The sequence below is a fragment of the Lutra lutra genome, chromosome 1 (assembly GCF_902655055.1).
Source record: "Lutra lutra chromosome 1, mLutLut1.2, whole genome shotgun sequence".
NCBI lineage: Eukaryota > Metazoa > Chordata > Mammalia > Carnivora > Mustelidae > Lutra > Lutra lutra.
Window position 1 is genome coordinate 175,779,745 of NC_062278.1, and position 24,966 is coordinate 175,804,710.

At 43.0% G+C, this 24,966-nt stretch overlaps 1 long non-coding RNA gene across 2 annotated transcripts in view; it reads right to left on the reverse strand.

Moving 5' to 3' along the window:
• Positions 1-205: 205 nt before the first annotated feature.
• The window catches only part of LOC125109308 (uncharacterized), a 53,584-nt gene continuing 28,823 nt past the window's right edge, over positions 206-24,966 (reverse strand). The window contains exons 1-3 of one of the 2 annotated variants that reach the window (XR_007130188.1): positions 6,746-6,887; positions 1,122-1,182; positions 206-615 (exon numbers count right to left, since the gene is read on the reverse strand). This is a non-coding gene — a long non-coding RNA (uncharacterized LOC125109308). Of the gene's footprint in view, positions 616-1,121; positions 1,183-6,745; positions 6,888-24,966 lie in introns of those variants that run through there. The other variant, XR_007130187.1, reaches the window with a different exon arrangement.

The window sequence follows — 24,966 nt, forward strand, 5'->3', positions numbered from 1 at the left end:
GTTAAGCCGCTGCCTTCGGCTCAGGTCATGATCTCAGGGTCCTGGGATCGAGCCCCGCATCGGGCTCTCTGCTCAGCGGGGAGCCTGCTTCCTCCTCTCTCTCTGTCTGCCTCTCTGCCTGCTTGTGATCTCTCTCTGTCAAATAAATAAATAAAATCTTAAAAAAAAAAAAAAGAATCTAAAAGGTCTGAAAGAACTTCCAGTCTATTCTTTAGGGAGTGCAGCAAATGGAAAGAGGTGTTCCATGCCCATGCTGGCAGCCAGACCAACAGAGAGCAGTGCTGTCACATTTCATTTGCCAAAGGCAAGGAGAAAGGGCTGGAGGTGGACTTCAAGATCAAGTCCTGCTCTGGGGACTGAATTCTGAAGACATTCCTCAGGGCAACTAGGAGAAAATGTCTCAGGTAATCATATTTTCCCAGACTGAAAATTAAGACACACAAGTATATGAAGAAATTCCCTTTTGTTGTTGTTTCTGTTTGCTTGGATGTGTGCAAATACAGGTGGGTGTGTGAGTACTGATTCTGTGTATATGAAGAAGCCAGTCAATTTTAGAATAAACTTCAAATTCTGGATTTTTCAGGATCCTGGGATGGATTGGTTTCAGTCATCAAGCTGGAAGGATTTTAAAACACGATTATCTCAAAAAGTGCTATATGTAATATACACTATTGTGTCTACCTTTAATTCAGTTTCTAAAAGAGACAAAATACTTTTGAGACAAACAAAAAAGAACTTGCAATGGTTCAACTTGCCTATAAACTAGACTGGAATATTCTTAGGCCAAAATTCAGGATCGTTTCTATTTTATACACTAATTTTACCCTCTTTTTTAACTGTATTAGCATAGTCGAGGCTTTTGCCACAGTAACAAATAACCCCCAAATCACTACCTCTTAATTTGAGAAAAGAGTATCTCTTGCTTAAGCTACATACCCATCAGAGACACGGATCTGCTCCAGAAAGTTACTCAGGGATAACAAGCCAACAAGGGCTTCATGGTCCTATAATGGTACTTCCAGAACACAAATCTACCTTCTGCATCACCTATGCAAGAGAAGAGAAGCTGGAGAATTAAGTATTAGTTATTCAAGGCCTGAGGCCAGAAGAGATACATGTACCTTCTGCTCACATTTCTTTGGTCTGCATTAGTCATGCGGCCTAACCCAACCGCATGGAAGCCTGGGGAATGAAAGGAACAAATGCAATTTTGGGTGATCACTACTGGCTCTATCACACAAACCTCCCCTCACCCAGTCCTCAAGAAGAACTGAGCAAGGGCCTCTCAGAATCAGAGAGAACTAGTTCCCAGTTCTTCTACTTAATTACTTGCATGGCTAGTGGCAATTTTAACTTCTCTAAACCATGGTTTCTTCATCTATAAAATGGCAAAACTACTACTACTAATGATAATAATATTAAATACAAATGTTATCAGGTTTTTGTTAGAACTAATTGAGCAGATTCATGTAAAGTACTCAGAACAGTGTCTAATACGTAGTAAATCCTCAGTACACGTTATTTATACAATTGAGGAGGATAAGAAGGAGGACATCCAATTTCACAATTCTTAAGGTGCCTTAATGAATTTGTTGCCCCAGGTCTTTCTATCTCCACACCCACAGGGCAGGAAGGACAAAGTCTGGCCTATAATGGATAGTCAGAAATTTTGAACAAATGTTGAGTTAGTGGTCATCTCAATACTTCTCAATCCTTGTCTTCTGTAAGCCACAGCTCTCACTACTTCTGCCTCCTCAACCTGAATGCCCTGCTCATGTCCAGCTGCCTTTTCCATATTATACATCCTTTAAGCCACCAAAAAGCTTTGCCACACCATAAGGGTCCTCAGGCACCCATATCTCCTTCCTGTCAATTTCTACTTCTCTTCCGCAGTCATTTCACATGCAACACTTTGGTCTTCCTGTTAACAAGGCCGTTCATCTCTTCAAGTAGGGACTGTCTATTTTGTACCCCAGCCAATAATTCATAACAACAACAATGATAAAATACTATTTTTCTGAGTATCCAACAGCCAGTTTCTGTACAACAGCATTTCTCGAACTTTAGCATGCCTCAAGGTCACCTGGAGTGAAACACAGATCACTTTTGTTGAAACACAGATCGCTTTTTTTAAACCACAGATCAGGGGGTGCCTGGGTGGCTCAGTTGGTTGAGCAACCGCCTTTGACTCGGGTCATAATCCCAGGTGCTGGGATCGAGCCCCACATTGGGCTCCCTGCTCAGTGGGGAGCCTGATTCTCCTTCTCCCTCTGCTGCTCTGCCTGCTTGTGCTCTCGCTCTCTGTCAAATATATAAATTTAAAAAAAAAAAAAAACTTAAAAAAAAAAAAAGCACACAGATCCCTGGGCTCTGGCACTATAGACCTCCCACAGAGCCTGAGAATTTGCATTGCTAATAGATTCCCAGGTGATGTGATGCTGGTGGTCCAGGAACCACACTTTGAGAGCTCTTGTTATGCAAGGTGCTTTACATCTGTCATTGTGCTTAATCCTCATCACCATCCTTTGAGGTCGACAGAGCTTCCTGGTGTATCTAGCCAATGACAACAAGAGGTTCCTGGAGCTGAAAATACTTGCCCAAGTCTACCCTCCCGGTAAGTGGCAGATGCAAGACTGTGACTCAGCACGGGCTCTTCATAACTGGCGTGATGGTGAATATTGATCCCTTTATGATCTACAACAGTTCATTACTTACTGCAAGAAAGGTCCACTTTCCCTTTGCATTAAAATCTTCATCGAATTTGAAAACCAAAAGCCCAGGAACATTAAGGTATTTTTTGCTCTTAAAGAAGTTTGCTCCAGCCCAAGATAAAGATGAATTTTTCCTGGTAACTGCAGCCCTAAATCAGAAGCATAATAATAGCAACAGATACAAGAACAAGGAAATGAGAGCCTGCAGCCACCACCCAGGGCCGCTGACAGAAGATCCCTTTCCTCTCTGAGGCCCAGGCTGCCTTTCCCCTGGGACCCCTACCCTTCCTCAGTGTTTGCCTTTATGAACCGGTTGACATTTTGACTATTTCCTAAGGCATTCTGTGAGAAATGAAAATAAAAATAAATTGAAAGAATAGAGCACTTCCTCAGAGTAGCAACCCTGTAGGCTTAGTGTCCAAAAGTCCTGGGAAACCGAGCTGCCAGTCTATTCTTGTGACTACACTGCCCTCTAGAGGCCACTTGTTTCCAAACCGAGGGACAGTACATTTGCTTCTACCAGGATAAATACTGTTGAGATCCAAAGATGGGGTGACCCCAGGGATCTTGGTGGCATGCCGTGTGATATTTGGAGAGATCTGTGCATTGAAAACAAAGAAAATTTAGAGACTGGCAATGACCTACTTGACCCTCCTCATCTTCCATGATTCTCTTGCCACACAAAGCCCAGTGTCCTAGAAGATGCCTATCCTTGTCTAGTCTAATTGTCCACCACACTTAGAATTGTGTACTCAGGGTGTCTGGGTGGCTCAGCAGGTTAACCCTCTGCCTTCGGCTCAGGTCATGATCTCAGGGTCCTGGGATCGAGACCCACATTGGGCTCTCTGCTCAACAGGGAGCTTGCTTCCCCCTCTCTATCTGCCTGCCTCTCTGCCTACTTGTGATCTCTTGCTATCAAATAAATAAATAAAATCTTAAAAAAAAAAAAAAGAATTGTGTACTCAAGTACAGAGCAGACAAAAGCAAATATAAATGCATGGAACACATGGAAAAAAAAGGATTATGATGGTAAGAGACTCAAAATCATGGAACATGGTTAAAAGAATAATACTTTGCAAGAGAAGATTGAGGACACTGTGCCTTTGTGAATGTCTTAAGTATCGGCAGCATTTCCAGAATGGTGTCCTGAATGATGAGATGTTTAGAGGTGTTCCCTGAAGGAAGGCTCCGACGATAAATACATTGAAGGAATATGGGTGAGCAAAGTCCAACAGATTTCTTGAATGCAGGACTTCTCAGGGCCTCTCATATTACCACAGGCCCTATGAATCTCCAAGGGGGGTCATGGGTTCAGTGTGTTTGCCAGGCTTATTTAGTGAGAATCTCTTTTCCCCTAAAATACTTTTCCCTTTTTCACAGGATATGCGTTTTCCTGGAACACACATTAGGATTCACAACATTTATAGGATACTAGTTTTCCTATGTCCAAACCTGTTCAAACTTGAGAATAATTGCGCTAGATGGCTAAGGTTTGTTCTGCACAGCCCTGGGAAGCAATAAAAATAAGTTGCTATTGCTTATACATTCTCTCATTTGCTCCTTACAGCAATCCTGTGATAGATGCTGACCAGCAACCCTGTTATTTAAAAGTAACAGATCAGAGCCTCAACTTAAAGTCACCTCACTCCCAGGTTGCTGGGGGTTTTCTGAACTGAAGGAAGGATGAAGCTAGTGAATTCTCCAGCCCCACAAGTATTTCAGCACTGAGGGAAGTCTACTTCACAGCCATACTGCTAGTTTTTATTAAGTTATTAACACCCTGTACTAAATTCATCTCATTAATTCTTACAAAAATCCTATGAGGTATAAACTATCATTACACTCATTTTCCAGATGAGGAAATTGAGACTTACAAAGGTTAAGGGACCCACCCTCCATCCTACAGTCAGAGTTACATTAATAAAACCAGCTGACCTGTTTCAGGGAAGCTCTAAGTATAAAGAAGGGATTCTTGACATCCAATGTTGTGATGCTCAGAGTCCTATATTATGACGGGTGTTCACTGCCTGTGTCCCTACCCGTTCCCTTCCTTTTCCCCCCACCCCCTCCTCCAGGCTTGAAAGCGGGCTCAGCAGTGCCAGGAAACACCTGGTAGAAATAAGCCATGCCAGGATGTCTAATTATCTGCCCCACAATGGTTTGCAAAGCATGTGGTTTCTCCTATCTCTCTCTCTTTAGTAATTTATGGCAAAAAAGGAAAGTTACTTTGGGGGACTAGACACAGAAGGATGCACCTGCTTCTTCCAGAGAAATGATGACAGTGGCAAAACCCTTGCTATTTACAGGGTTTATTAAAAGAGATACTCTGTCAACACCTTCTAATGATAATCTAAGGTATTAATTAACTTTATAGTTGTGTTGCTACCCGTGCTTCTCCTTTCTCCCTCTGTTTTGTAAAAAAATAAAACCGGAGACCAAAAACTTCCAAACATTTTAACAGCAAAATTTCAGGAGCTAGGCAGGAGGAAGTGATTACAGATCACATCCAGTTCAGAATCTGTGTTCCAAAATGGAACAAATTCTCATGATGTGTTACCTCAAATCAGTAACCATTCAAGATCATTTGAACGAGATCTTTATCCTTCATCTTTCTTTCACAGGAATGTCAAATGTGTTATTGCAAGTAAGTTAGACCCACAAACTCAGAAACACCATACCTAGCTATGAATTTTTTTGTTAATTTAATCCCTGTATTAGCTTTCTTGGGCTGCCCTAACAAAATAACACAGACTGGATGGCTTAAGCAACAGAAGCTTATTTCCTCACAATTCCAGAGCCTAGAAGTCTGAGATCAATGTGCCAGCAGCAGGATTGGTTTTTTCTGAGGTTTCTCGCTCATTTTTAAGGTGGCTGCCTTCTTGCCTTTGTCCTCACCCAGTCTCCCCCTGTGTCTATCTGAGTCATCATTTCCTCCTTATCCTCTTATAGGAACACCAGTCATACTGGCTAGGGCTTCCTACATGACTGCCTCAAAGACCCTATCTCCAAAGACAGTGACATTCTGAGGTACTGAGGATTAAGATTTCAGCATATGGACTTGGAGGGGACACAACTCAGCCCACAACAATCCCCAATATTTACTCAGTATCTATCATGTACCTGGGACTGGAGAGTCAATGCAGAGCAGAAGATGCAAAGATCCTGTCCTCTTAGAGCCTAGAGTTTGGTGGAGACTCCAAAACTAATGGCTAACGCAGAACAAGGCAGCTGGTTATCACAGCTATAAACAAAGGTGCCGTCAGTCACAGCCCACAAAAGGCAAGCTGAGGGCAAAGCACAAGCTGACACCCCACAACCCACCCCCAACATGGGAGCTGTGTGACATTCATTCCCCAGGCACTCCTGGCCACCCTAGAACAAAGGAAAGGGAAAAACAAATGGTTAACTGAGAGAGTTCACCATCCTGCCTCCATCTGTCTGCAACTGTCTCAATGATTTACAAGAAAAAAGCAATCTCCAGAAACCTACAGACTCAATTTCCTGGAGCCCTACCAACACCCTCCCCTCCACACAACAGAAAGGCTTATATAATAGTCATTCCTCACAACCCCAGTGCCGCTCTATCTGCCCATGAGTCCTATCCTCATGCTTTAATAAAACCACCTTTTTGCACCCAATATGTCTGGAGAATTCTTCCTTGGCCATTGGCTCTGAACTCCACCGCTCCAAACCACATAAGTAGCTAAAGTGATGCTCACAGTCTTCTATTAACAGTGCTCTGTTGGTGGTTCCTCAGCTTTTCTCCTACCAGGCTGTTTGCCCAACCAAGGTGGCGCCTCCCAAAGCTCACCACAACCACAAATCCTTGTGTTTCTGTGTTTCTGTTTCTTCTAGTTGGCCAAGGTACCTGACACCCTGACCCAGGAGTCCTGCCCTGCCAGCATTTTTGTATAGCTTAGTGAGACCCTGGAACCCAGGAAAACTCTAAAGTAGCAATAAACCCAGAGTTACTGCTCCGGGGTTCAAATCCCACCGTTGTTACTAATTTCTTGATGTTGTGCGAATCACCTCACCTCAGGCATCAATGTCCTTGTGTGTAGGGGAGAGATCTAGAGCATAGCGTTGCTTCAAGTTGTGCCCCGAAGCTAGCAAGCAGGTCGTCCGCAGGCAGCCCCTCTTGGATGACTGCACAGGGCAGCCGGGCCCTACAGGACCCCAGGGGTTCCTAGGGAACAACTTCCGGACCGTGGAAGAGGGGGGAAACCAGTCATCTTGCACTTCTGCATAAAATTTTGTGAGGCTTCTAAGGCTAAAAGGCATTGAAAACCACTCCTAATTCAAAAGCTCATTCTAATGCTAATACCCCCGTTAATGACTCTGTGTCCCGAAGCCAGAGGTCCTGGTGGGCGATGCTACGCCCTGCAGCCACTAGGAGTGTAGGGTTGAGACTGTGCGTCCTGCTCCCTGGACTTGAGTTTGGGTGACCCGATTCTATTTGGGAAGGCAGAAAGCATGTCACATAGCCCAGGGACTTAAGGGGTGAGGGAGGGACTATCATGCTCCTGTCTAGGAAAACCGCGTGTCATTTGTTCACTCGGGCTTTTCAACAGTGATAGAAAATTCCCCCCTCACTAAACCTTCTAAATGTATTCCTCTTCTTCGCAGCACGGAGCTGCCTGACACCGGGTGCTGTCACAGCCTGCCTGAATTGAGGAATCCCCCACTGCTGTTTATTTTTAGCTTCTTGCTTACGTTCTTATTTCAGACCCAGCTGGATGTTTTCTCTTCTTCGCAGCCTCACATTGGTGAGAAGATCCTGATCTTTGGGCACAAGCTTTTAAGCCTGCCAATCTTTTGAGGGAGACCTTTGAGGTCGGTAGGTGGCAACCCCTGCATGCGTCTCAGTAAATACATTTAGGCACTGACCCTCTACTCTGTTGAAGGCTCTGTTCTGGAACACTAGAGGTTTCAAGAATGAATCTGATCTGGAATCTGCCTTGACAGACTTCAGAGCAAAGATGGGGGGTAGGGAGGGATGTAATGAGGGAATTCGGGGCCTCCGGGGCCACAGAGCTGGAAACCGCCCCTCTGCGACCTGCAGGAAAGTGGTTAGTGAGAGACGGTGTGGCTGGCGGATAAGCAGTAAATGACATTCTGCGGACAGCTGGGGCTACAACTCCAGGGAGGCAGGTTCTCTGGGTCCCCACGCCCAGAATGCCTGCAGTTCTCACTCCACCAGGAAGCACGAAGCAGAAATCACCTCAGAACATTCTTTGCAGACACCTAAAATAAGAAACTCCCACCTCCGTAAGACTCTCCCTAATACTAGGGGGCAGCCATCCCCATTTTTGACAGAATTATGGCTTGGGTGACTGTGTAGACAAGAGTTTCACACAGCAGGTCTGCAGCTCATGCCTGGTTTCCTCCGGACTATGCTCTACTTGCCTTTTTCCATTTGCTGATTTTGCTTTGTATCCTTCCCCTAAAACAAATCCTAGTTGTAAATATGATTCCATGCTGAGTCTTGAGAGCACTCCCAGAGAATCAATGAATCTTAGGGACCCGCAATACAGTGACCCTATCCAAAATCCCCAAATTCACAGACTGCTCTGAATCTTTGTTCTGAAATATTGTGTGGATGTGGACCGCCCCCCACCACCATGTCCCACCACCAAACACACACACACATTCTCTCTTTGTTGCTGAAAATCTGAAGCAACCGAGGAAACTCAAGCAGCACACAGGAGAGCAGGGAAAACTTGGCTTTATTATCGCCGCAGGCTCCACGGGATCCCTTCCCAAAGACTGAGCACCCAACAGGGTTAGGAGTGAGTTTTTATGGTTACAGGTAATGGGGGATGGTAACGGGGTGCTTTCGAGGTCTCTCAAGGCCAAATGGCCCCTTCCTGTGGAAGTATAATCTATGTGGAGGTGTCTCAGCAGAGTGCTAAATCACCCGGGGAGACGTGTTCTTCTTTTCTTTTCTTACTCAAACAGGATGGGCCTCTGGTCTTTTTCTTCTGTCTCAGCAGGAGCAATGACTTGTTAGCTTATCTTAACCAAATGAGATGGCTTTTTGGTCTTTTCTTGGCCTCAGCGGGGAACAAAGGGGAGCAAGGGACGGAAAGGGGCTGAAGCCTGGGAGTCTCTATCCGTCTCTCCTGGAGGCATACTCAGGATCCGACTGGTTCCCTGCATCACACACCCTGGCTGGCACCACCTGTGCATCACCAGAAGGCTCCAGACACCCCCAAGATCTAAAGCCAATTCTTGCCCTGACCAGGGGAACCTTTAAACCTCCGGTTCAACCAGTTACCAGATTCAGCATGAAGGCTTTCCTGCTGCTAATTGTGCTCTCACTCTATACACCAGTCTTACTCCAAAGACCGAGGCTCTATCCTGTCGGCTCAACTTGATCACTCCACCTCTGTCTTGATACTATTCCCAGACCCTCTTGGGTCCTGCTTGAATTGTTTCCCTGACCAGCACCACTGGTTCACTCTCACTGTGACCTTGACATCTCTACAGCCCATAGACGTCCCAGTGGGTTTGGAAGCAAACAACAGAAATAACAAAACTAATAGAAATATAACAAAACAAGCGAAGGAGCGAGGAGCACACACAGCTACATCCACACAGGCCTTAAATTATTGATTAGGTTAGGTTATTACTCACACATACTAGCTTGATTACTTGCAATGTTGTTGCTGGCTTTTGTGGAGCAGGAAGTAGATTTGGAATGAAAGCACCCTATTCCACAGTACTACTGTTTCTAAAATGAGGTTTTAGAGGTTAGCGTGCAGTAACCTGGTCGTATGGAATGGTTGGGATCTGAGATGCAATGAAGATCATAGACTTTGGTCCTCCATATCTTCTCTATTCTCCATGACGTCAGAATCGCTGGGGCACCAGAGTGGCTCAGTTGGTTAGGTGGCTGCCTTTGGCTCCGTTCAGGGTCCCAGAGTCCTGGGATGGAGCCCCAAGTTAGGGTCCTTGATCAGCAGCGAGCCATCTTCTCCCTCTGCCCCTCCCCCTACTAACATGCTCTTCTCTCTCTCTCTCAAATAAATAAATAAAATTCTTTAAAAAAAAAATTATGCTTAACGAAATAAGTCAATCGGAGAAAGACAACTATCATATGATCTCCCTGATATGAGGAAGTGGACATGCAACGTGGGGGGATTGGGGGGTAGGAAAAGAATATATGAAACAAGATGGGATTGGGAGGGAGACAAACCATAAGAGACTCTTAATCTCACAAAACAAACTGAGGGTTGGGGGGGAGGGGGGTTGAGAGAGGGGTGTGGGGTTATGGACACTGGGGAGGGCATGTGCTATGGTGAGTGCTATAAAGTGTGTAAACCTGGCGATTCATAGACCTGTACTCCTGGGGCTAATAATACATTATATGTTTATTAAAAAATAAAAAAAAATATTAAAAAATTGTTGATCATCCATGAACATAAAAATTGCTTATTTATCTAGGATCTAACCAAGAAAGGGTGAAAATTCTATTTCCGTTTGGCACTGTGATAAGTGTGGTAGAGAATAAGAGGGTGCAGTGATACACAAAGATAGAAAGATAGGTACACCAGATGCAATGTTGGCAAAATTGTGACCAGCACCAAGCATGTGTGTGGACTGAAGGGTCCTTGAGAAGGACAGCAATGGCTTCTAAATAGTCAGAAAACAGAGATCAATAGATCATCACTCTCTGGACTTCTGTTTCCTTACTTGGATTGTTGGACACCAGTAATCAAGCCAGATTTTTTTTCCCTCTTTGTAAGCAACGCTATCATTCAGATATTCTGTTTCAAATTAGTGGTAATCTACCAGAGACAGACATCAAAGCTCAAGTCTTACTTGGAACATGGCACTACAACGATATCTCTTCGTTTAGTCCACCTTCTTTGACAATGAAATTAAATATATTTATGAGCATTCAAATATGTATATATATTCAAATATGCCTTCACTGCATAGTCAATGTATATTTAAATATATATTCAAATATATATTTCATACATCTATCAAATCTTGATGAGACACATTAAATCACTATTTCTAAGGCAACTCTGAAGTTAGTAGACTCTAAGTATTAGTTAGTAACTTTCCTTTATGAGCTTACTATTTCTTTGGTTACAACATTGCTTTTAACTCTCCCTGATCCACAGCCCAGAGTCATAACCCCAGACCCTATGCACCACTGAGGGATTAAAGGTAGCTTAGCTTCAAGAACTCCCGAGCACCTTCTCTTTGCTGCTGGCTAGCACTACCAAGTCCCATTGACAGGTGAACTCTTCACCTTCCTAAGCAGTTTGAGTTAATCAAAGGAAAATCTTTACTTTGTAGTTCTAGCACACATCTGAGCAGCAACTAGAAAGGTTCTTCCCACTCCCTCCAGTCTCTCCTAGAATATACTCTGCCTAGTTTTTCCCTTTGGAACAGAAAGATAAACAAAACTTCTCCCTCTTTTGGACAAGGCTTCCTTTATCCATGTCGAAGAGCAATATTTCCCCCATCTTGCTTGCCCCAGAGTTCACTCGAATTTCAATCCGCATACCTTCCCTGCCTCCTTTCTTCAAACACTGATTAAATCTAAGCATAACACCAAAGTTTTACTTGAAACCCATTTTAAATATAAAATGTTTCAACTGGTCGTAAAGAATTCCTTTTAGAAAGAATTGAATATTTTAACACAAATATTTTAATGAAAAAGATTGTGGAGTTGAACCTGAACTTTGGATTATACAGAGCTAGACTTGAATATAGATACTCATTCCTAGCTCTGTGACCTTGACAATATGTGGTATTTACCTCTCTATGCCTTCATTTCATTATTTATAAAATAGGAAGGATACTATTTTTTTTTAAGATTTTATTTATTTATTTGACAGACAGAGATCATAGGTAGGCAGAGAGGCAGGCGGGGGTGGAGGGGAGAGCAGACTCCCTGCTGAACAGAGAGCCCCCAATGCGGGGCTCGATCCCAGGAGTCTGGGATCATGACTTGAGCCGAAGGCAGAGGCTTTAACCCACTGAGCCACCCAGGCGCCCCAGAAAGGATACTATTGACCTTGCAGTGTTATGAGAACTAAATTAGGATGGCATGCAGCAAGGGTCTAAGTGTCTAGCACATGACTGGTAAGCACAGAAAAACTAGCAGCTATAATTGTCAGAGTCCTACACTGTATCTAATGCATCAAAATTGGGGGGAAAAGCAAATGGCTTTGAGTAAGAACATCTGGGTCCAGTTCTGCCCAATCCAGGGACCAACTGCAAGTCTTCAAATAAAGCTAGAGTGATCAGACATGTCCATTTGCTAGGTCAGCCTGGCCGGATACCTGCCGTCTGGGAATAATTATTAATAGCACCATCTTTCACTCTCCAAAGGTCCAGTTTGAGAGAATAAACTATACCAGTACTCTAGTTAAATAAAATTAATTTGTTAATTAGGCAATTAGTTACAGCTTTGTGCTTCATTTTCCTGTAAAACTGAGAAAATACCTGTCCAATATATCTCATTGATTTATGAGGAAGTACCTGAAAGTGTTATTTTTATCATAGGGGCCAGAAAAGGAAATTTATATTTTTTTGACAATGAATGAGGATTTGCAGTGTTGCATTAAAAAATAAAAGATCCTGGGACACCTGGGTGGCTGAGTCGGTTAAGTGTCTGCTTCCAGCTCAGGTCATGATCCCAGAGTCCAAGGATTGAGTCCCACATTGGGCTCCTTGGTCAGCAGGAAGTGTGCTTCTCCCTCTGCCTGTCACTCCCCCTGCTTGTGCTTGCATGCTCTCACTTTCTCTTTTAGACAAATAAAGTCTTTTAAAAATATATATTAGATCCTTTATTTATAAATTTCTCCTCCTCCTAGCCACATTTTGTGATGAGGAGAGCTAAAAGCCAAAATCAGCAAAACTCTGCAGTCCTTCTCCTGAAAACAAACTATGAAGCGGGGTAGAGTTTTCACACCCTGTTGGCTCACAGCACACTCCCCATTACCTCCTGTTTGTGTCCAAGGTAGACATTACTAATCAATCACAAGGATTTTACTGCACAGCCCAAAAGCTGAATGCAAACTCCTCTGGGGACTTTCAACAACCACTAAAATGGACTACAGTTGATACACAGTACAAATATTCCCCCCTTCTGATTTAGCTTAACAGCTTCATTTTATGGTCAAGGACACAGGGACACTGAAAGAGAAACGAATCTGAATGAGTTGTACCCAGGCTAGTTCTTTCCATTATACCATATGGACAGATGACTGACCTTAAAAAACACATTTTGCAGATCAAATCAAAGCAGACAAAACTACATTGGGGCAAATGGTCTACTGAGAGTTTGGTAAATATATCCACACAAAATATGGATGTAAAATAAGAGTCTCCTTTTCTTGTTTATTCATCAACATCTAAACCGAGGTATTTATAGTGGCTTGCAAGGTTTTATATAATCTTCTCTGATTATACTTCTTCCTACTCCCTACACTAGCTACACTGGCCTCCTCAGGAGCTTCCTCACACATAACATGCTCCTTCCTCAGAGAGTTGCTTCTGGCTATTCCCTATGCCCAAAATGCTCTTCCTCACTTATCTGCATGGCTCACTCCCTTACCTCCTTCCCTCATTGCCCAAATGGCTCCTTTGTCTGTGAGATCCCTCCTAACTTATGTAAAATGCCAACCCACTCCCATTCCATCGGCCCCTCCCCCTGCCTCAGTCAGCCCTGTGCATTTCCAGAGCCCTGATCAAACTTGTAACATTCTGTATCATTGAATCACATATTGTGTTTACTATTTAGAATATGTCCCCTCCAAATAGAATGCAAACTCCAGGCAGGTGCATGTGTGCATGTATATCTGTACACTCATGTGCACATACACACACACACACACACACACACGCTTGTGTGTGTGTTTGCACTTCACTATATTCTCACCAGCTAGACTAGAACTGGCCATACAGCTGGCACTCAATTCATGTTGAATTTCATAGTTATAAGGAAGTAAGATATACCCCTAGAGGTGTAGAAGATCCATATATTTGTGATAGTTTAGTTATGCAAATCATCAAATAATTTTCTAAGGTATTTATATGAGGAATGCCAGGAATTCATAGGACCGGCTGAAAGTCAGCCTCCCTCCCTGCCTCCATCAGCAGAAAAGCAGTCTGAACACATTCACCTAGGAGACGAAACCTCAGGTAATTAGGAATGAGTAGAAAGATGTGTACACGTCTTTGTGATCTCACTAAGACAAGGGTGAGTCTACCTAACAGGCAGAGACCATAAATACCCTATAATTTATTAAATCTAAGATTGACTGACTGGCTGGCTGTTTTGTTGGAGAGTATTTGTTTCTAGAATGGGGTTGTGACTACCCCTGGGTTTTTAAAGGTGCATCACAGTCACTTTAGAAAATAAGATGTCATCCGTAGCTGTCTTTGATTCCTCTGAATGCCACAAGGACCAAATCGCCAGGATCCATACAACCTAGCCCTTGACTTTAATCTTTTTTAAAAGATCTCGATTTATTTTTTATGTGTACATCTTCACTGCCTAACTAAATTTTAAGAAGTTTAAGAATGGAAACTGCATCTGTTCTTTGCTTTGTGCCCTCCCAGTGGGTCCTAGGCACACATCAGATGCTGCCAAATCATCAGCACTGTTCACTAAAGGTTTGTTCCCTCCTCGTTCATGCTCCAGAGAATCACAAACATCTCTGAAGGACCTTCTTTCTCAGCAGGTGTGGGTAAAGAAGCTGCACTAAAAAAGATTCAGAAAGAAGAAAGGTAAGATTCCATCCTGGAGAAGATCATGGCGAAACTAGATATACAGATGTGGGATACAGATGATAACGTTCTCTAGCACAATAGTGAAATGCTCCAGAGAAAGCCAGAACACAGAATAGACTGGGGTTTCAGGGAAGGTTTAGGGAAGTGAGAGGAAGGGACGGTGGGTGAGAGAACAAAGGCTAAGTTAGATAACATTGTTACTGTCTCTGGACTATTTCTTGAGGCTCACTTCTGTTCTAACATACCTGTTTGTTTAGTTCTAACTGGATCAAGGAGAGAAAAGGAGGAGCTCTAATTTCACCACAGAAAGAATCTTCCCGCACTGTCTTCCTCAGAAAAATGGGAATTTTGGGGGTACCAAAGTACTTCCGGGATTGCTCAGAAGCCATAACAGAGAAGAATTGATGGTTTCAAATGAAAATGAAAATAAGAAGACACCCAAGCCCCCCTCCTTTTTTCTCTAAGTCTACTGTGCCCAATCACTTATTCATTTATTAAATTAACAAATAATTATTAAGTACCTACTATGTTCCAGCAGGAAAAACAGTAGTAAGCAAGACCAATAGGATCCTTGACCTCATTTGACCCCCAAAATCACTACGACTGTGCCAGGAATTTGTCTCTAAATCCAGTAAAGAGACTTGAGTTATTAAGAGATAGGAATGTGTTGCCTGGAAAATCCCATCCAGTAAGGTGGGTATACCTAAATTTAACCTTATAGTACCTCCGGGTCCCCAAATGCCATAAATGCAAAGTTCCACTCCCATGATAAAATGACATTCTACCTCATGCCCAGTACAAAGCTCCCTTACTAAAATCAGAATCAGTCCCAGGACACCTGGGTGGCTTAGTCGGTGAACCATCTGCCTTCGCTCAGGATTGAGTCCCACACCAGGCTCCTTGCTCAGCAGGAAGCCTGCTTCTCCTGCTCCCTCTGCCTGCCACTCCCCCTGCTTGTGCTCTTTCTCTATCCAACAAATAAAAAAGTAAGATCTTTAAAAAAATCAAAATCAGTCTCTGTCTTCACCTTCTCAGTTTAAATATGTTTCAAATAGCATACGGACTGCTTTAGAGGACCACTGTTAAGAATACCTGATTATACACACCCTGAGAAAGAACGAGCCATAAAGGATTCAGAAATTATCCAGCCCCTTCCTTCATTTTACACACGAGATGCCAGAGAGGCAGGGTAGGGAAGTAACTTACTTGAGCCATGGAACTTCATAAGAACAGCCCAGCCAGGGACCGCAGTCTCCTGATCCCTAAGACAGCACGTTTTCACTACTACTGTTTCTTCCCTTAGGCTCCAATCCAAGCTAACTACCTTTTTAAAAGTTACGTAACAACTTGGAGCCGCATTCGATATTCCCACTGATGTCCCAGGCACAATAATTACTTCTACCCTTGGTTGATGGTTTGCTATCCCTCTGTGGCACAGATAATTGCATTTTATCAGGCAAACCTCTATAGCATCCCCAAAAAGGGAAGGTCAGCAACCTGCAGCCAGCCAGCGTGCCTGCCTTAAAGTCCCCCGGCAAAGCCTAAGACGCAGGCAATGCCTTTGGAGAGCCCCAAGCTCAGAATTAAAATGGCAGACTGAGTCAACCACCACCATGGATTAAATGTCCACACATTTTATCACCATGTAATTGCTTCTCTGGTGGGTTTTTTTTTTCCTCAGCGCCACTGGTTTCTGAATAAAAATTTTAATTTCAAGGTAGCACTGTAATTTATTGCACCTGTTCCTTTTGTAGTATAAAAGCCAGCGTAATCTCTCTTCAGGCAAACAAGCTCATGTTGTCTTGATCTGTGGTGCCCTCTGTGTCATGTTTATGCACTCTACCTTAATCAGTTTATAATTAGAAGGTGAAGAGAATGGTGGTGTTTACAAATATAATCTGAAACGCAGGACGAGGCAGCCACCCATAGATCTCTATGGAACGTTCAGGGTTGACTCCTTTCATCCATCAGAAAAATAAAGGCACTAAAATTATCCATGCCTGTGGCAGAGAAGGAAAGTTTCCATTTAGCTCATGACATGGGGAGCCTGGATGCTAGATGCTGCTCTGTATGTAAGGTAGGATGCATAGGGATGATTAATCATAAGGCTGGAAGGAGGTGAAGTGTCCTGCTAATCAAATCACCATTTCAAGGGAGAAAGGTCACAGAGAGGTGATTGATAGAGGTGTTGAGTGCTGTGAATTTTAAAGTTTTGTTCCAGCCTTGTTCCCCATCACAGGAACTTCTAGAGAAGCCAGAAGTTTCCCGATGTGCACCACACACACTTAGATTATTTCTTGGACAGTTGTTCCATTTGGAACTGTGCTAGACAATGTGATGTTCGAGACAAACAAAACAGACCAGGCCCCTGCCCTCAGGAAGCTGGCATTTCTGGTAAGGGAGCCGGACAAAGAACAAGTAAATAAGTAAGTAAAATGAGAATTACAGATGGTGATAAGCGCTTTGAGGAAAAGAATTAAGATGATGCAATATAGAATAACTGGACAAGGGGTGAAGGCAAGCCTTCAACAATCAAGGGTGACCTCTTGGAGGAGGTGACCTTTGAGCTAAGCCTTGAAGGATGAGGTCAAGCTATGTAAGATGAGCTACAGGCACCATTTCTTTAAGAGTTAAAGGGACGCCTGGGTGGCTCAGTTGGTTAAGCAGCTGCCTTCGGCTCAGGCCATGATACCAGCGTCCTGGGATTGAGTCCCACATCGGGCTCCTTGCTCATCAGGGAGCCTGCTTCTCCCTCTGCCTCTGCCTGTCATTCTGTCTGCCTGTGCTTGCTCTCTCTCTCTCTCTCTGACAAATAAATAAATAAAATCTTTAAAAAAAAAAAAAAGAGTTAAAGGTGGTCACTTTATTAAGCGCCTAGGACTACACTCAGTTTCAGTGACTTCATGACTCCAAAACTTTCTGCCCACGATCCTCTGAGTTTGAGTTTTCTCTCTCCTCACACTGAGAAGTACTATCGTAGACATGGCTAAAGGGCAGTTACATGCTAGGCCCAGCTCCTACACTTCAGTAATACTTGCCATCCTCACAACAACCGCATGTGATAGGTTGGTCAGTATCACCACTTAATAGGAGAGGAAACTGAGGCACCAAGAATTGGGGTGATTTGCCTGGGTTAGACATCTAGCAAGTGGGGAAGCTGGGCTTCGATGCATCAGCTGCTGGGAGGCTAAGCTCTTAATCCTGCACCAGGCTACCTCTCCCAAGTAGGTCTCTGCACAGTATCAAATGCCAAAGACTAGGAGTTAGACGGACACCTCTTAAAAGATAAGAATGTGATCTTAGACAACTCAGCTCATCTCGTACCTAGATTTCTTGATTGAGAAGTAACCATAACAGAAACCAGTCCCAAGTGCCTCAAACATGATCATCAGCATGCAAGCTCCTTGAGAGGCAGAAATCTCTTTTCAGTTGTAAGATGGTACCATCGCTGTCATTTGCAAGCTGAAGACCAGCTCAAGCCCTAACTACAGGAGGTTTATCAGAACGCTGTGATCCTCCATGAGGACTCCTGTTACACTTGGCATCTCTATTCTTTGACCCTCAGGCAGCACATTCAAACTCACAGAATACCTACCGACCCAATTTTCTCAGTTGACTTTCCAAAGTTTTGGATTCAAGGAGACCTCAAGACCCACCCATCTTTAGGCCTTTTCACCCAAAGAAACCAGGAATCTCAAATCTACTAATTTCTGGTCCCACCCAGGCATCTATACCCAAGTGGCCTCTTGCAACAATAAGCAAAATAGTGAAAAGATTGTATTTTTCAGCATCTTTCAATGCTCGTATCAGTAACTATGCATCTTTTTTCGCTTCCTGTCTGCTTCTACTCCTATAACTTCCCATACACTGCCTGCCCCTGTAGTATAGACTCCAAGCATTGGAGAGCTCTGCATCAAAGCTCATCCTTCCCTTGTCCTAGGATTCAAGCAAGGCCTGCCTAAGCGACTGACAAGTTTGCCTAGTGAACAGGTACCATCATCTTACATCTACATAGCTCTTTGAAGTCTACAGAGTTCTCTCAAAATTAGCCAATCTAACTTAATAGCAGGATAGCCCTCTGTATTAGGTATTGTCATCCCATTTTACAGCTGCAGAAATTAAGACTTGTCAATTGGAAGGCATTTGCTTAAAATCACTCAGTTAGTACGTGACAAAGCTAGAGCTTGAACCGGGTCCTGGGATTCCACGTGCAGGTCTTTCCACTCTGTCACACTGTCTACCAACCAGATTTCCAGTAATGCTATTCCCAGTGCTGGAGTTTTTAAGATGGCATCCATTAACAGCTGAAAGCACAGCAAAATGTTAAGCGTATGATTTTTTTTTTTAAAGATTTTATTTATTTATTTGACAGAGAGAGATCACAAGTAGGCAGAGAGGCAGGCAGAGAGAGAGGAGGAAGCAGGCTCCCTGCTGAGCACAGAGCCCGATGTGGGACTCGATCCCAGGACCTGGGATCATGACCTGAGCCGAAGGCAGCGGCTTAACCCACTGAGCCACCCAGGCGCCCCAAGCGTATGATTTTTAATCAGAGATTTCGGGAGGGAATATGTCCATAACTATAGGACTCATCAGATTATTAAAGATACTCAAGACCCAAATACTTAGGAAGCACTGTTAATATAAGTGGTGAGGTAGTCACTTCTCAGGAAAGTGATAAGTCTTATTAACCTTCCAGAAAGGCCAATTTCCTCTATTCGTCCTTACCTGAGCAGGCTATACAGTTCCATGCTTTGATTAAAATTGAAGATTAGAGGCAAAATTGCTTGTACTTCTATTAAAAACTATTTTCCATTTTTTAATCATCATTCTTTATGGTATCTTAAGGCTGAGAGGGAAGGGATCAAATAGGGATAATAGAGCTTCTAAGACATTCCCAGTGAATTTTTCCTTCTTTTCCCCAATATCCTCTCAAGGCCTTATCTTCACTGGTTTCCAAACTCAGTGCTAAGGTTGAGGTAGAGTAGGGTGGGGAAGGGATAGTTGATGTATTACTCAGTGTTCTCCAAAGAAATAGAACCAAAAGGATGGGTGGATGGATGGATAGATAGATATGATAGATAGACAAGATATAATAGAAGATAGGTAGGTAGGTACGTAGGTAGGTAGATAATAGATAGAAAGGATTGGGGGATTTATTTTAAGCAATTCATTTATTTATTTTAAGGAACCGGCTCACAGGATTTGTAGGCCAGTGAGTCCAAAATGTAGAGGGTGGGCCAGCAAGTTGGAAAGCCAGAAAAGAACGAGTTCTGTAGTTCAAGTCCGAAGGCTTATCTGCTGCAAAATTCGTTCTTGCTCATGAGGCACACCCACATCATGGGGGGCAATCTGCTTCACTCAAAGTCCACCAGACTAAGTTAATCTCATTCAAAAACACCCTCACAGAAATAACTAGAATAATGTTTACCTAGATATATGGGCATCATAGCCCAGCCAAGTTGACATACAATATTAATCATCACAGACAAATTCGATCTACCACCACCCAATCCCCATCTGAGCCAGAGTAGGTTTTTTATGAAGCCTAAGATTTTATTTGAAAGATGGGTTTTGTTAAACAATTATAATAAGTAATTTTTTAAAGGTTTAATCTACTGTCTTAGTCCAAAATAGTGATGAAGATAAAATCTGATTCTGTACACATGGGCAATTTGGGGGATCCTGTTGCCTTTGGGCATAAAGGTGCCTTTTAACTAGTTGACCCACACTCACTCTTAACTCCCTCCCATCAGATCTCCAGAGTGCAAATGGGAAATCTTTTCTTTTTTTTGGCGGGGGGGAACTTTTCTAAACACAAATCTGGTAATATCAATGCCCCATGGTTTTCTCATTGATCTAAGGATAGCTTTTAAAAATCCTATCTCTAACCAACAAAGCATGGATGGTTTAGCTTCCATCTGTTCCCAAAATCTCATCTCATACTACTACTCTACTTTCTTTATTCCATCATACTGGGTTTCTCTCTCCTTTGTCTACCCTACCATAGGGCCCTCCCACCATAGGGCCTTTGAACATTTACTCCCTCTGCAAGAATACCCTTCCCTTCTCCTAGATCAACTACATAGCTCCTATTCAAATCTCAGCCCAAGCATCACCTGGTCAGCAAATTCCTTCTTGACCTCCATGGTTGGACCAAAGTCCCCTTTTAGAAGTTTTCATTACCACATTTAACTCTTATCCATAGCACTTAGAATACTAGCAGGTAATACATTTACAATGTCAAACACCCTCTCCACACTATCCCCAGTGACTTCCATAGTGTTTGCCTTTGGTAAATATTAGCTGAATGAATGAATGAATGAATGAATAAGGCATATTGTGCTATGATGCATTCAGCAGTGGGTAATGCTACAACAGGAGAAATGCCTCCTAAAGAATTTCCTTTCCTGATTTGATCATTCTAAATCCAGACTTTCTAAAAAGAAAGAACTTTTTTTTTTTTTAAGAAAGACCTTCTTGAGAAGTCCCACATCTCAGTTTTATCTGTATCTATGTTTAATCTGCCACTTCACGTCTCAATTAGCAACCCAGGAATAAAAACTATCTACAGATGTCATGTCCCATTTTCCCAGAGTTACCTTCCTTTACTAACAGTGGAGCAGCTCCCATATTGTCCCAGAAGCAAAATAAACCCTTTGTTCTCACTTTGCAAAATTATCTCATTAATGAAATCCATAGGATTGAATTATGCACAAGCATCTGATTTCAATGCATCTGCCATACAAGCTCTCAGATTCAAAATATCCCGTCTTGAGCAATAGTGTTTTTCCCTTTCCAAAACAAGAAGTCTTTGTTTCTAACAGTGGGTCCAGGTACCGACTCAAGTGAAGTCTTTCCCTGTGAAAAGTTATGTAAGTTATCTAGAAAAAGGACTCACAGCACCCCTGCCCCCCACCAATTGCCTTGTCAGTTAAAAGCCCAACCACTGAGCTCAGCATTCAAGGCCCCAGGATTAGGCATCAACCTGCTGTGGCATTGTCCCTTCCTGCTACACCCCTCTATGTATCCAGTGAGCATCCAGTATGTAAATATAGACTCTTATCTTTCTTTCAGCATGACTTGTGCTTCCTCATGTTTTACTTAGAACTTAATATTTATAAATGTATAAAGAATTTTTTAAAAAGATGTTGACTAATAAGCTTTGTCAAGATTTTCCAGCACTGTAATTATTCACGCTACTCAGGTCACACAAGTACTCTGATTCCCTAGACCACTTTATCCCTACCTGAAGATGGGTCAAGTCCTCCAGCCTTTTTGAAGCTGGTCATTACGATGATCCCTCTACCAGCCAGGACTCATCATTTGAACTCTGGCTGCTGCTCGTTTTAACTTCAGAGAGAATATATATTCCAGACAGTGTAAGGACTATTCTGGATTCTTGAGAATTACTGTAGGATACTGTGCCTATTTTCACATTTTAACAGCTCTGAAATGAGACGTATCTTCCAATCCCTGTTGACCAGGTAGTAATCATGAGAGACTCCCTACTGCCAGAGCATCAAAACTTGAGGAAGGGAACGGGGACTCTCAAGAAACCTCAGAAACAAGAGTTGAGATCATTTTTAACCCCACCTCCCAAACCAAGTATTTGTGAAGGATGGGGAGAAAAAGGAGGTAAATCAATTAATTTAGTAACATTCTAGATGTTGGAGTTGATAGTCACCAAGCTCTCCAAAATTAAACATCTGCCTGAGTCCAACATTATAGGCTTGGATTTTTTTTTTGACAAATTCTTTCACAGAATGCTTTATAACCCACACGCTTCAAGGCACAGAGGACAATACTGTATGGAAAAACACAGACAACGACGACTCTGGGTCAAAAAGTAATTTGAAAGAGTCACACTCTGAATGAAAAGTTCAAAAAAAACCTTAAATATTTTCTTTCACTTTTCCTTTTATATATGCACAAGATTGATTGCATGATTTTTAAAAAATCTATGTCTAATTATTAAATGCATTCTTTCACTAAGTATAAAATAGAAACACTGTAAGATTTTTTTAGGCATCAAGTCCTAGTTTAATTGGCAGTGTTTTTTCTTTCCTAGTAGTTGTGATATTATGATTTATAATAATAAGTATATATTTGGTCTTCATCCGCGGCTCCTCGCACAGAAGAACTCTGAAAACCCTTGGAATTTCCTAAGTGTTGAGAGTGACAGAGGAGTCTGCTATTATGTTAATGAGTGGCTTTTGGACCCCACCTAGGGCCAGGGTCTGGTTGCTAGGAGAAGCAACCATATGACTAGAAGGTTGAAACTTTCAGACTTGCCCCACCGTCACCTCCACCACTGGGGAGAAAAGTGGGGCTGGAAACTGCATCGATCACTAAAAGCCAATAGCTTAATCAATCATGCCTAGGTAATGAAGGCTCCATAAAAAACCAAAAGGATAGGGTTTTGAGAGTTGCCAGGCTGGTGAACACATGGAGATTTGGGAAGGGGGCATGCTCAGGGAGGGCATGGAAGCTCCACACCCTTTCCCCATGCCTTGCCCTATGCCTGTCTTCCATCTCGTTATTTCTGACTTATACTTTTAATAATAAACCAGTGATCTAGTAAGCAAAATGTTTCCCTGAGTTATGTGAGTCATTCTAGCAAATCAATCACATCCAAGGAGGGGATCATTAGAACCTCCAATCTACAGCCTATGAATCAGAGAAGCACAGGTAACACTGGACTTGAAACTGGTGTCTGAAGTGGCAAGGAGGGGGATGTCTTATGGAACTGAGCCATCCACCTGTGAGATCTGACGCTGTCTCTAGGCAGATAATGTCAAACTGAGATGAACTGGAGGACCCCAGCTATTGCCAGAGCTTTGCTTAGTGGTGTGAAGGAACAGACACACACACACAGAGGCCCAGAGATACACACACACTGTAATCAGTAACAGAACCTATTTAGTAGTACATCAAATAAGGGCATATGCTACCATGGATGGTTTCTTAGATTTGATGAAACATGCAGTGTTTCTCGTTTCAAAGTACCACAGTGTTTTTCTGGGTTAACCCATTCTACTGAGATTGGGGAGCATGTAGGTGTCCCCTGAGCCATCCCAGGTATGAAAAGAAAATAGTATAGATTTTCAGGAAGCGCAAATCTGAGGGCTGAACCCTGGAATATGATAAATCCACTGAAGTCCTCACACGCTGCAAGAACCTTTCCCTAAATGACACCTTTCTCCCTAGCGCTGCTCTAAGCCATGCCTCTGGAGTCCTAGAAATTGAACACTATTTTATATTCAGCTCTGTGTCCCTCTGAATGCCTAGCACAAAGTCTCACACATGCTAAACCCTCAATGAATGTGTGTTAGGATAATGACGACTTCCACGGAAACTTCCTTTCCTCTTTGAGTCCATTCATCCAGTATCTCCCTGCTCCAAAGCATACCTGTAAGGGCCTGTTTATCCAGAGCAGCTCCATCCTGGCCCCGTCCCTCCCCCTTCAGGGAACTTACTTAAAAACAAGTCCGGGGAAACCAGTCCCAGGTAACAAAGCCCAAATACAAGGGTGGGTCAGGCCAGGTGGAGGCATTCAATCAGTGGGGGCGCATACTGTCTCCCTAGCTACCAAGGAGTATGGGCCCCGCCCTTTGGGTGCCTTTTGGGCACCCATTCTGACCAAGGTGATAGGCTAGTTCAAATGTCTACTATAGGGTAAATTGTAATTCAATTGGTCACTTATGTGTGACCTAGCAGGACTGTGCAGCTTTCTCTGTGTTACAATCTCATTGGCCACCTGTGCGTGGCCAGGCCCAACCACATAGCCTTTGCCCTTAAAAGCTGGTCTGTAAGGCAGAGGGTCGTCACCTCTTTGCAAGAGACCGTCCCTGGCCGGTCAGTTTGATTCTTGATGCTTGGCACGAAATAAAGCTTTGCTTGACCTTCGCTTTGTATCAGTCTCCCTCCTTTGACCATGGACCCAACATACCTCAAGTCACTGAGATGCTGATCCTTAAATGTTGCTCCTCACAAAGCCACCATCAAACATTTGCTATGGTTTCCCATTAACACTGCGTGTCTGCTGTTACTGATCTCTTCTATCTCACTGCTGAGAAAACCTATTTCCACCAATGGGATGGAACTCATCTTTCCCGCATGCCAACAGATTAATCATAGCTGCGTTCTATGAGGAAGCAGCATGGGCTTATGTGTGTCAGCTCTGATCAGTTGATAATACCTCACCAAAAAAACCCCACATGAATTCTGAGGCCACATCTGGCTCAGCAGGGAAGAGACTGGTGATTGATTATTACTGTCTGAGTTGGGACACCCAGGTACCACCATGCATGTGTCACACCACATGATTCATGCAGCAAAAAGAATGAATTCTACAAAAACTTCTTTGGGTGTTTATAACTTATTTTTCAAGGTTGTCTATGACTTTTTTTTCTGTACAGAAATGTGTGTGCATGTGTGTGTTGGTTTTGCTATATAATCAAATCCATAAATTTTTCTTTATTGTTTCTGTCATATT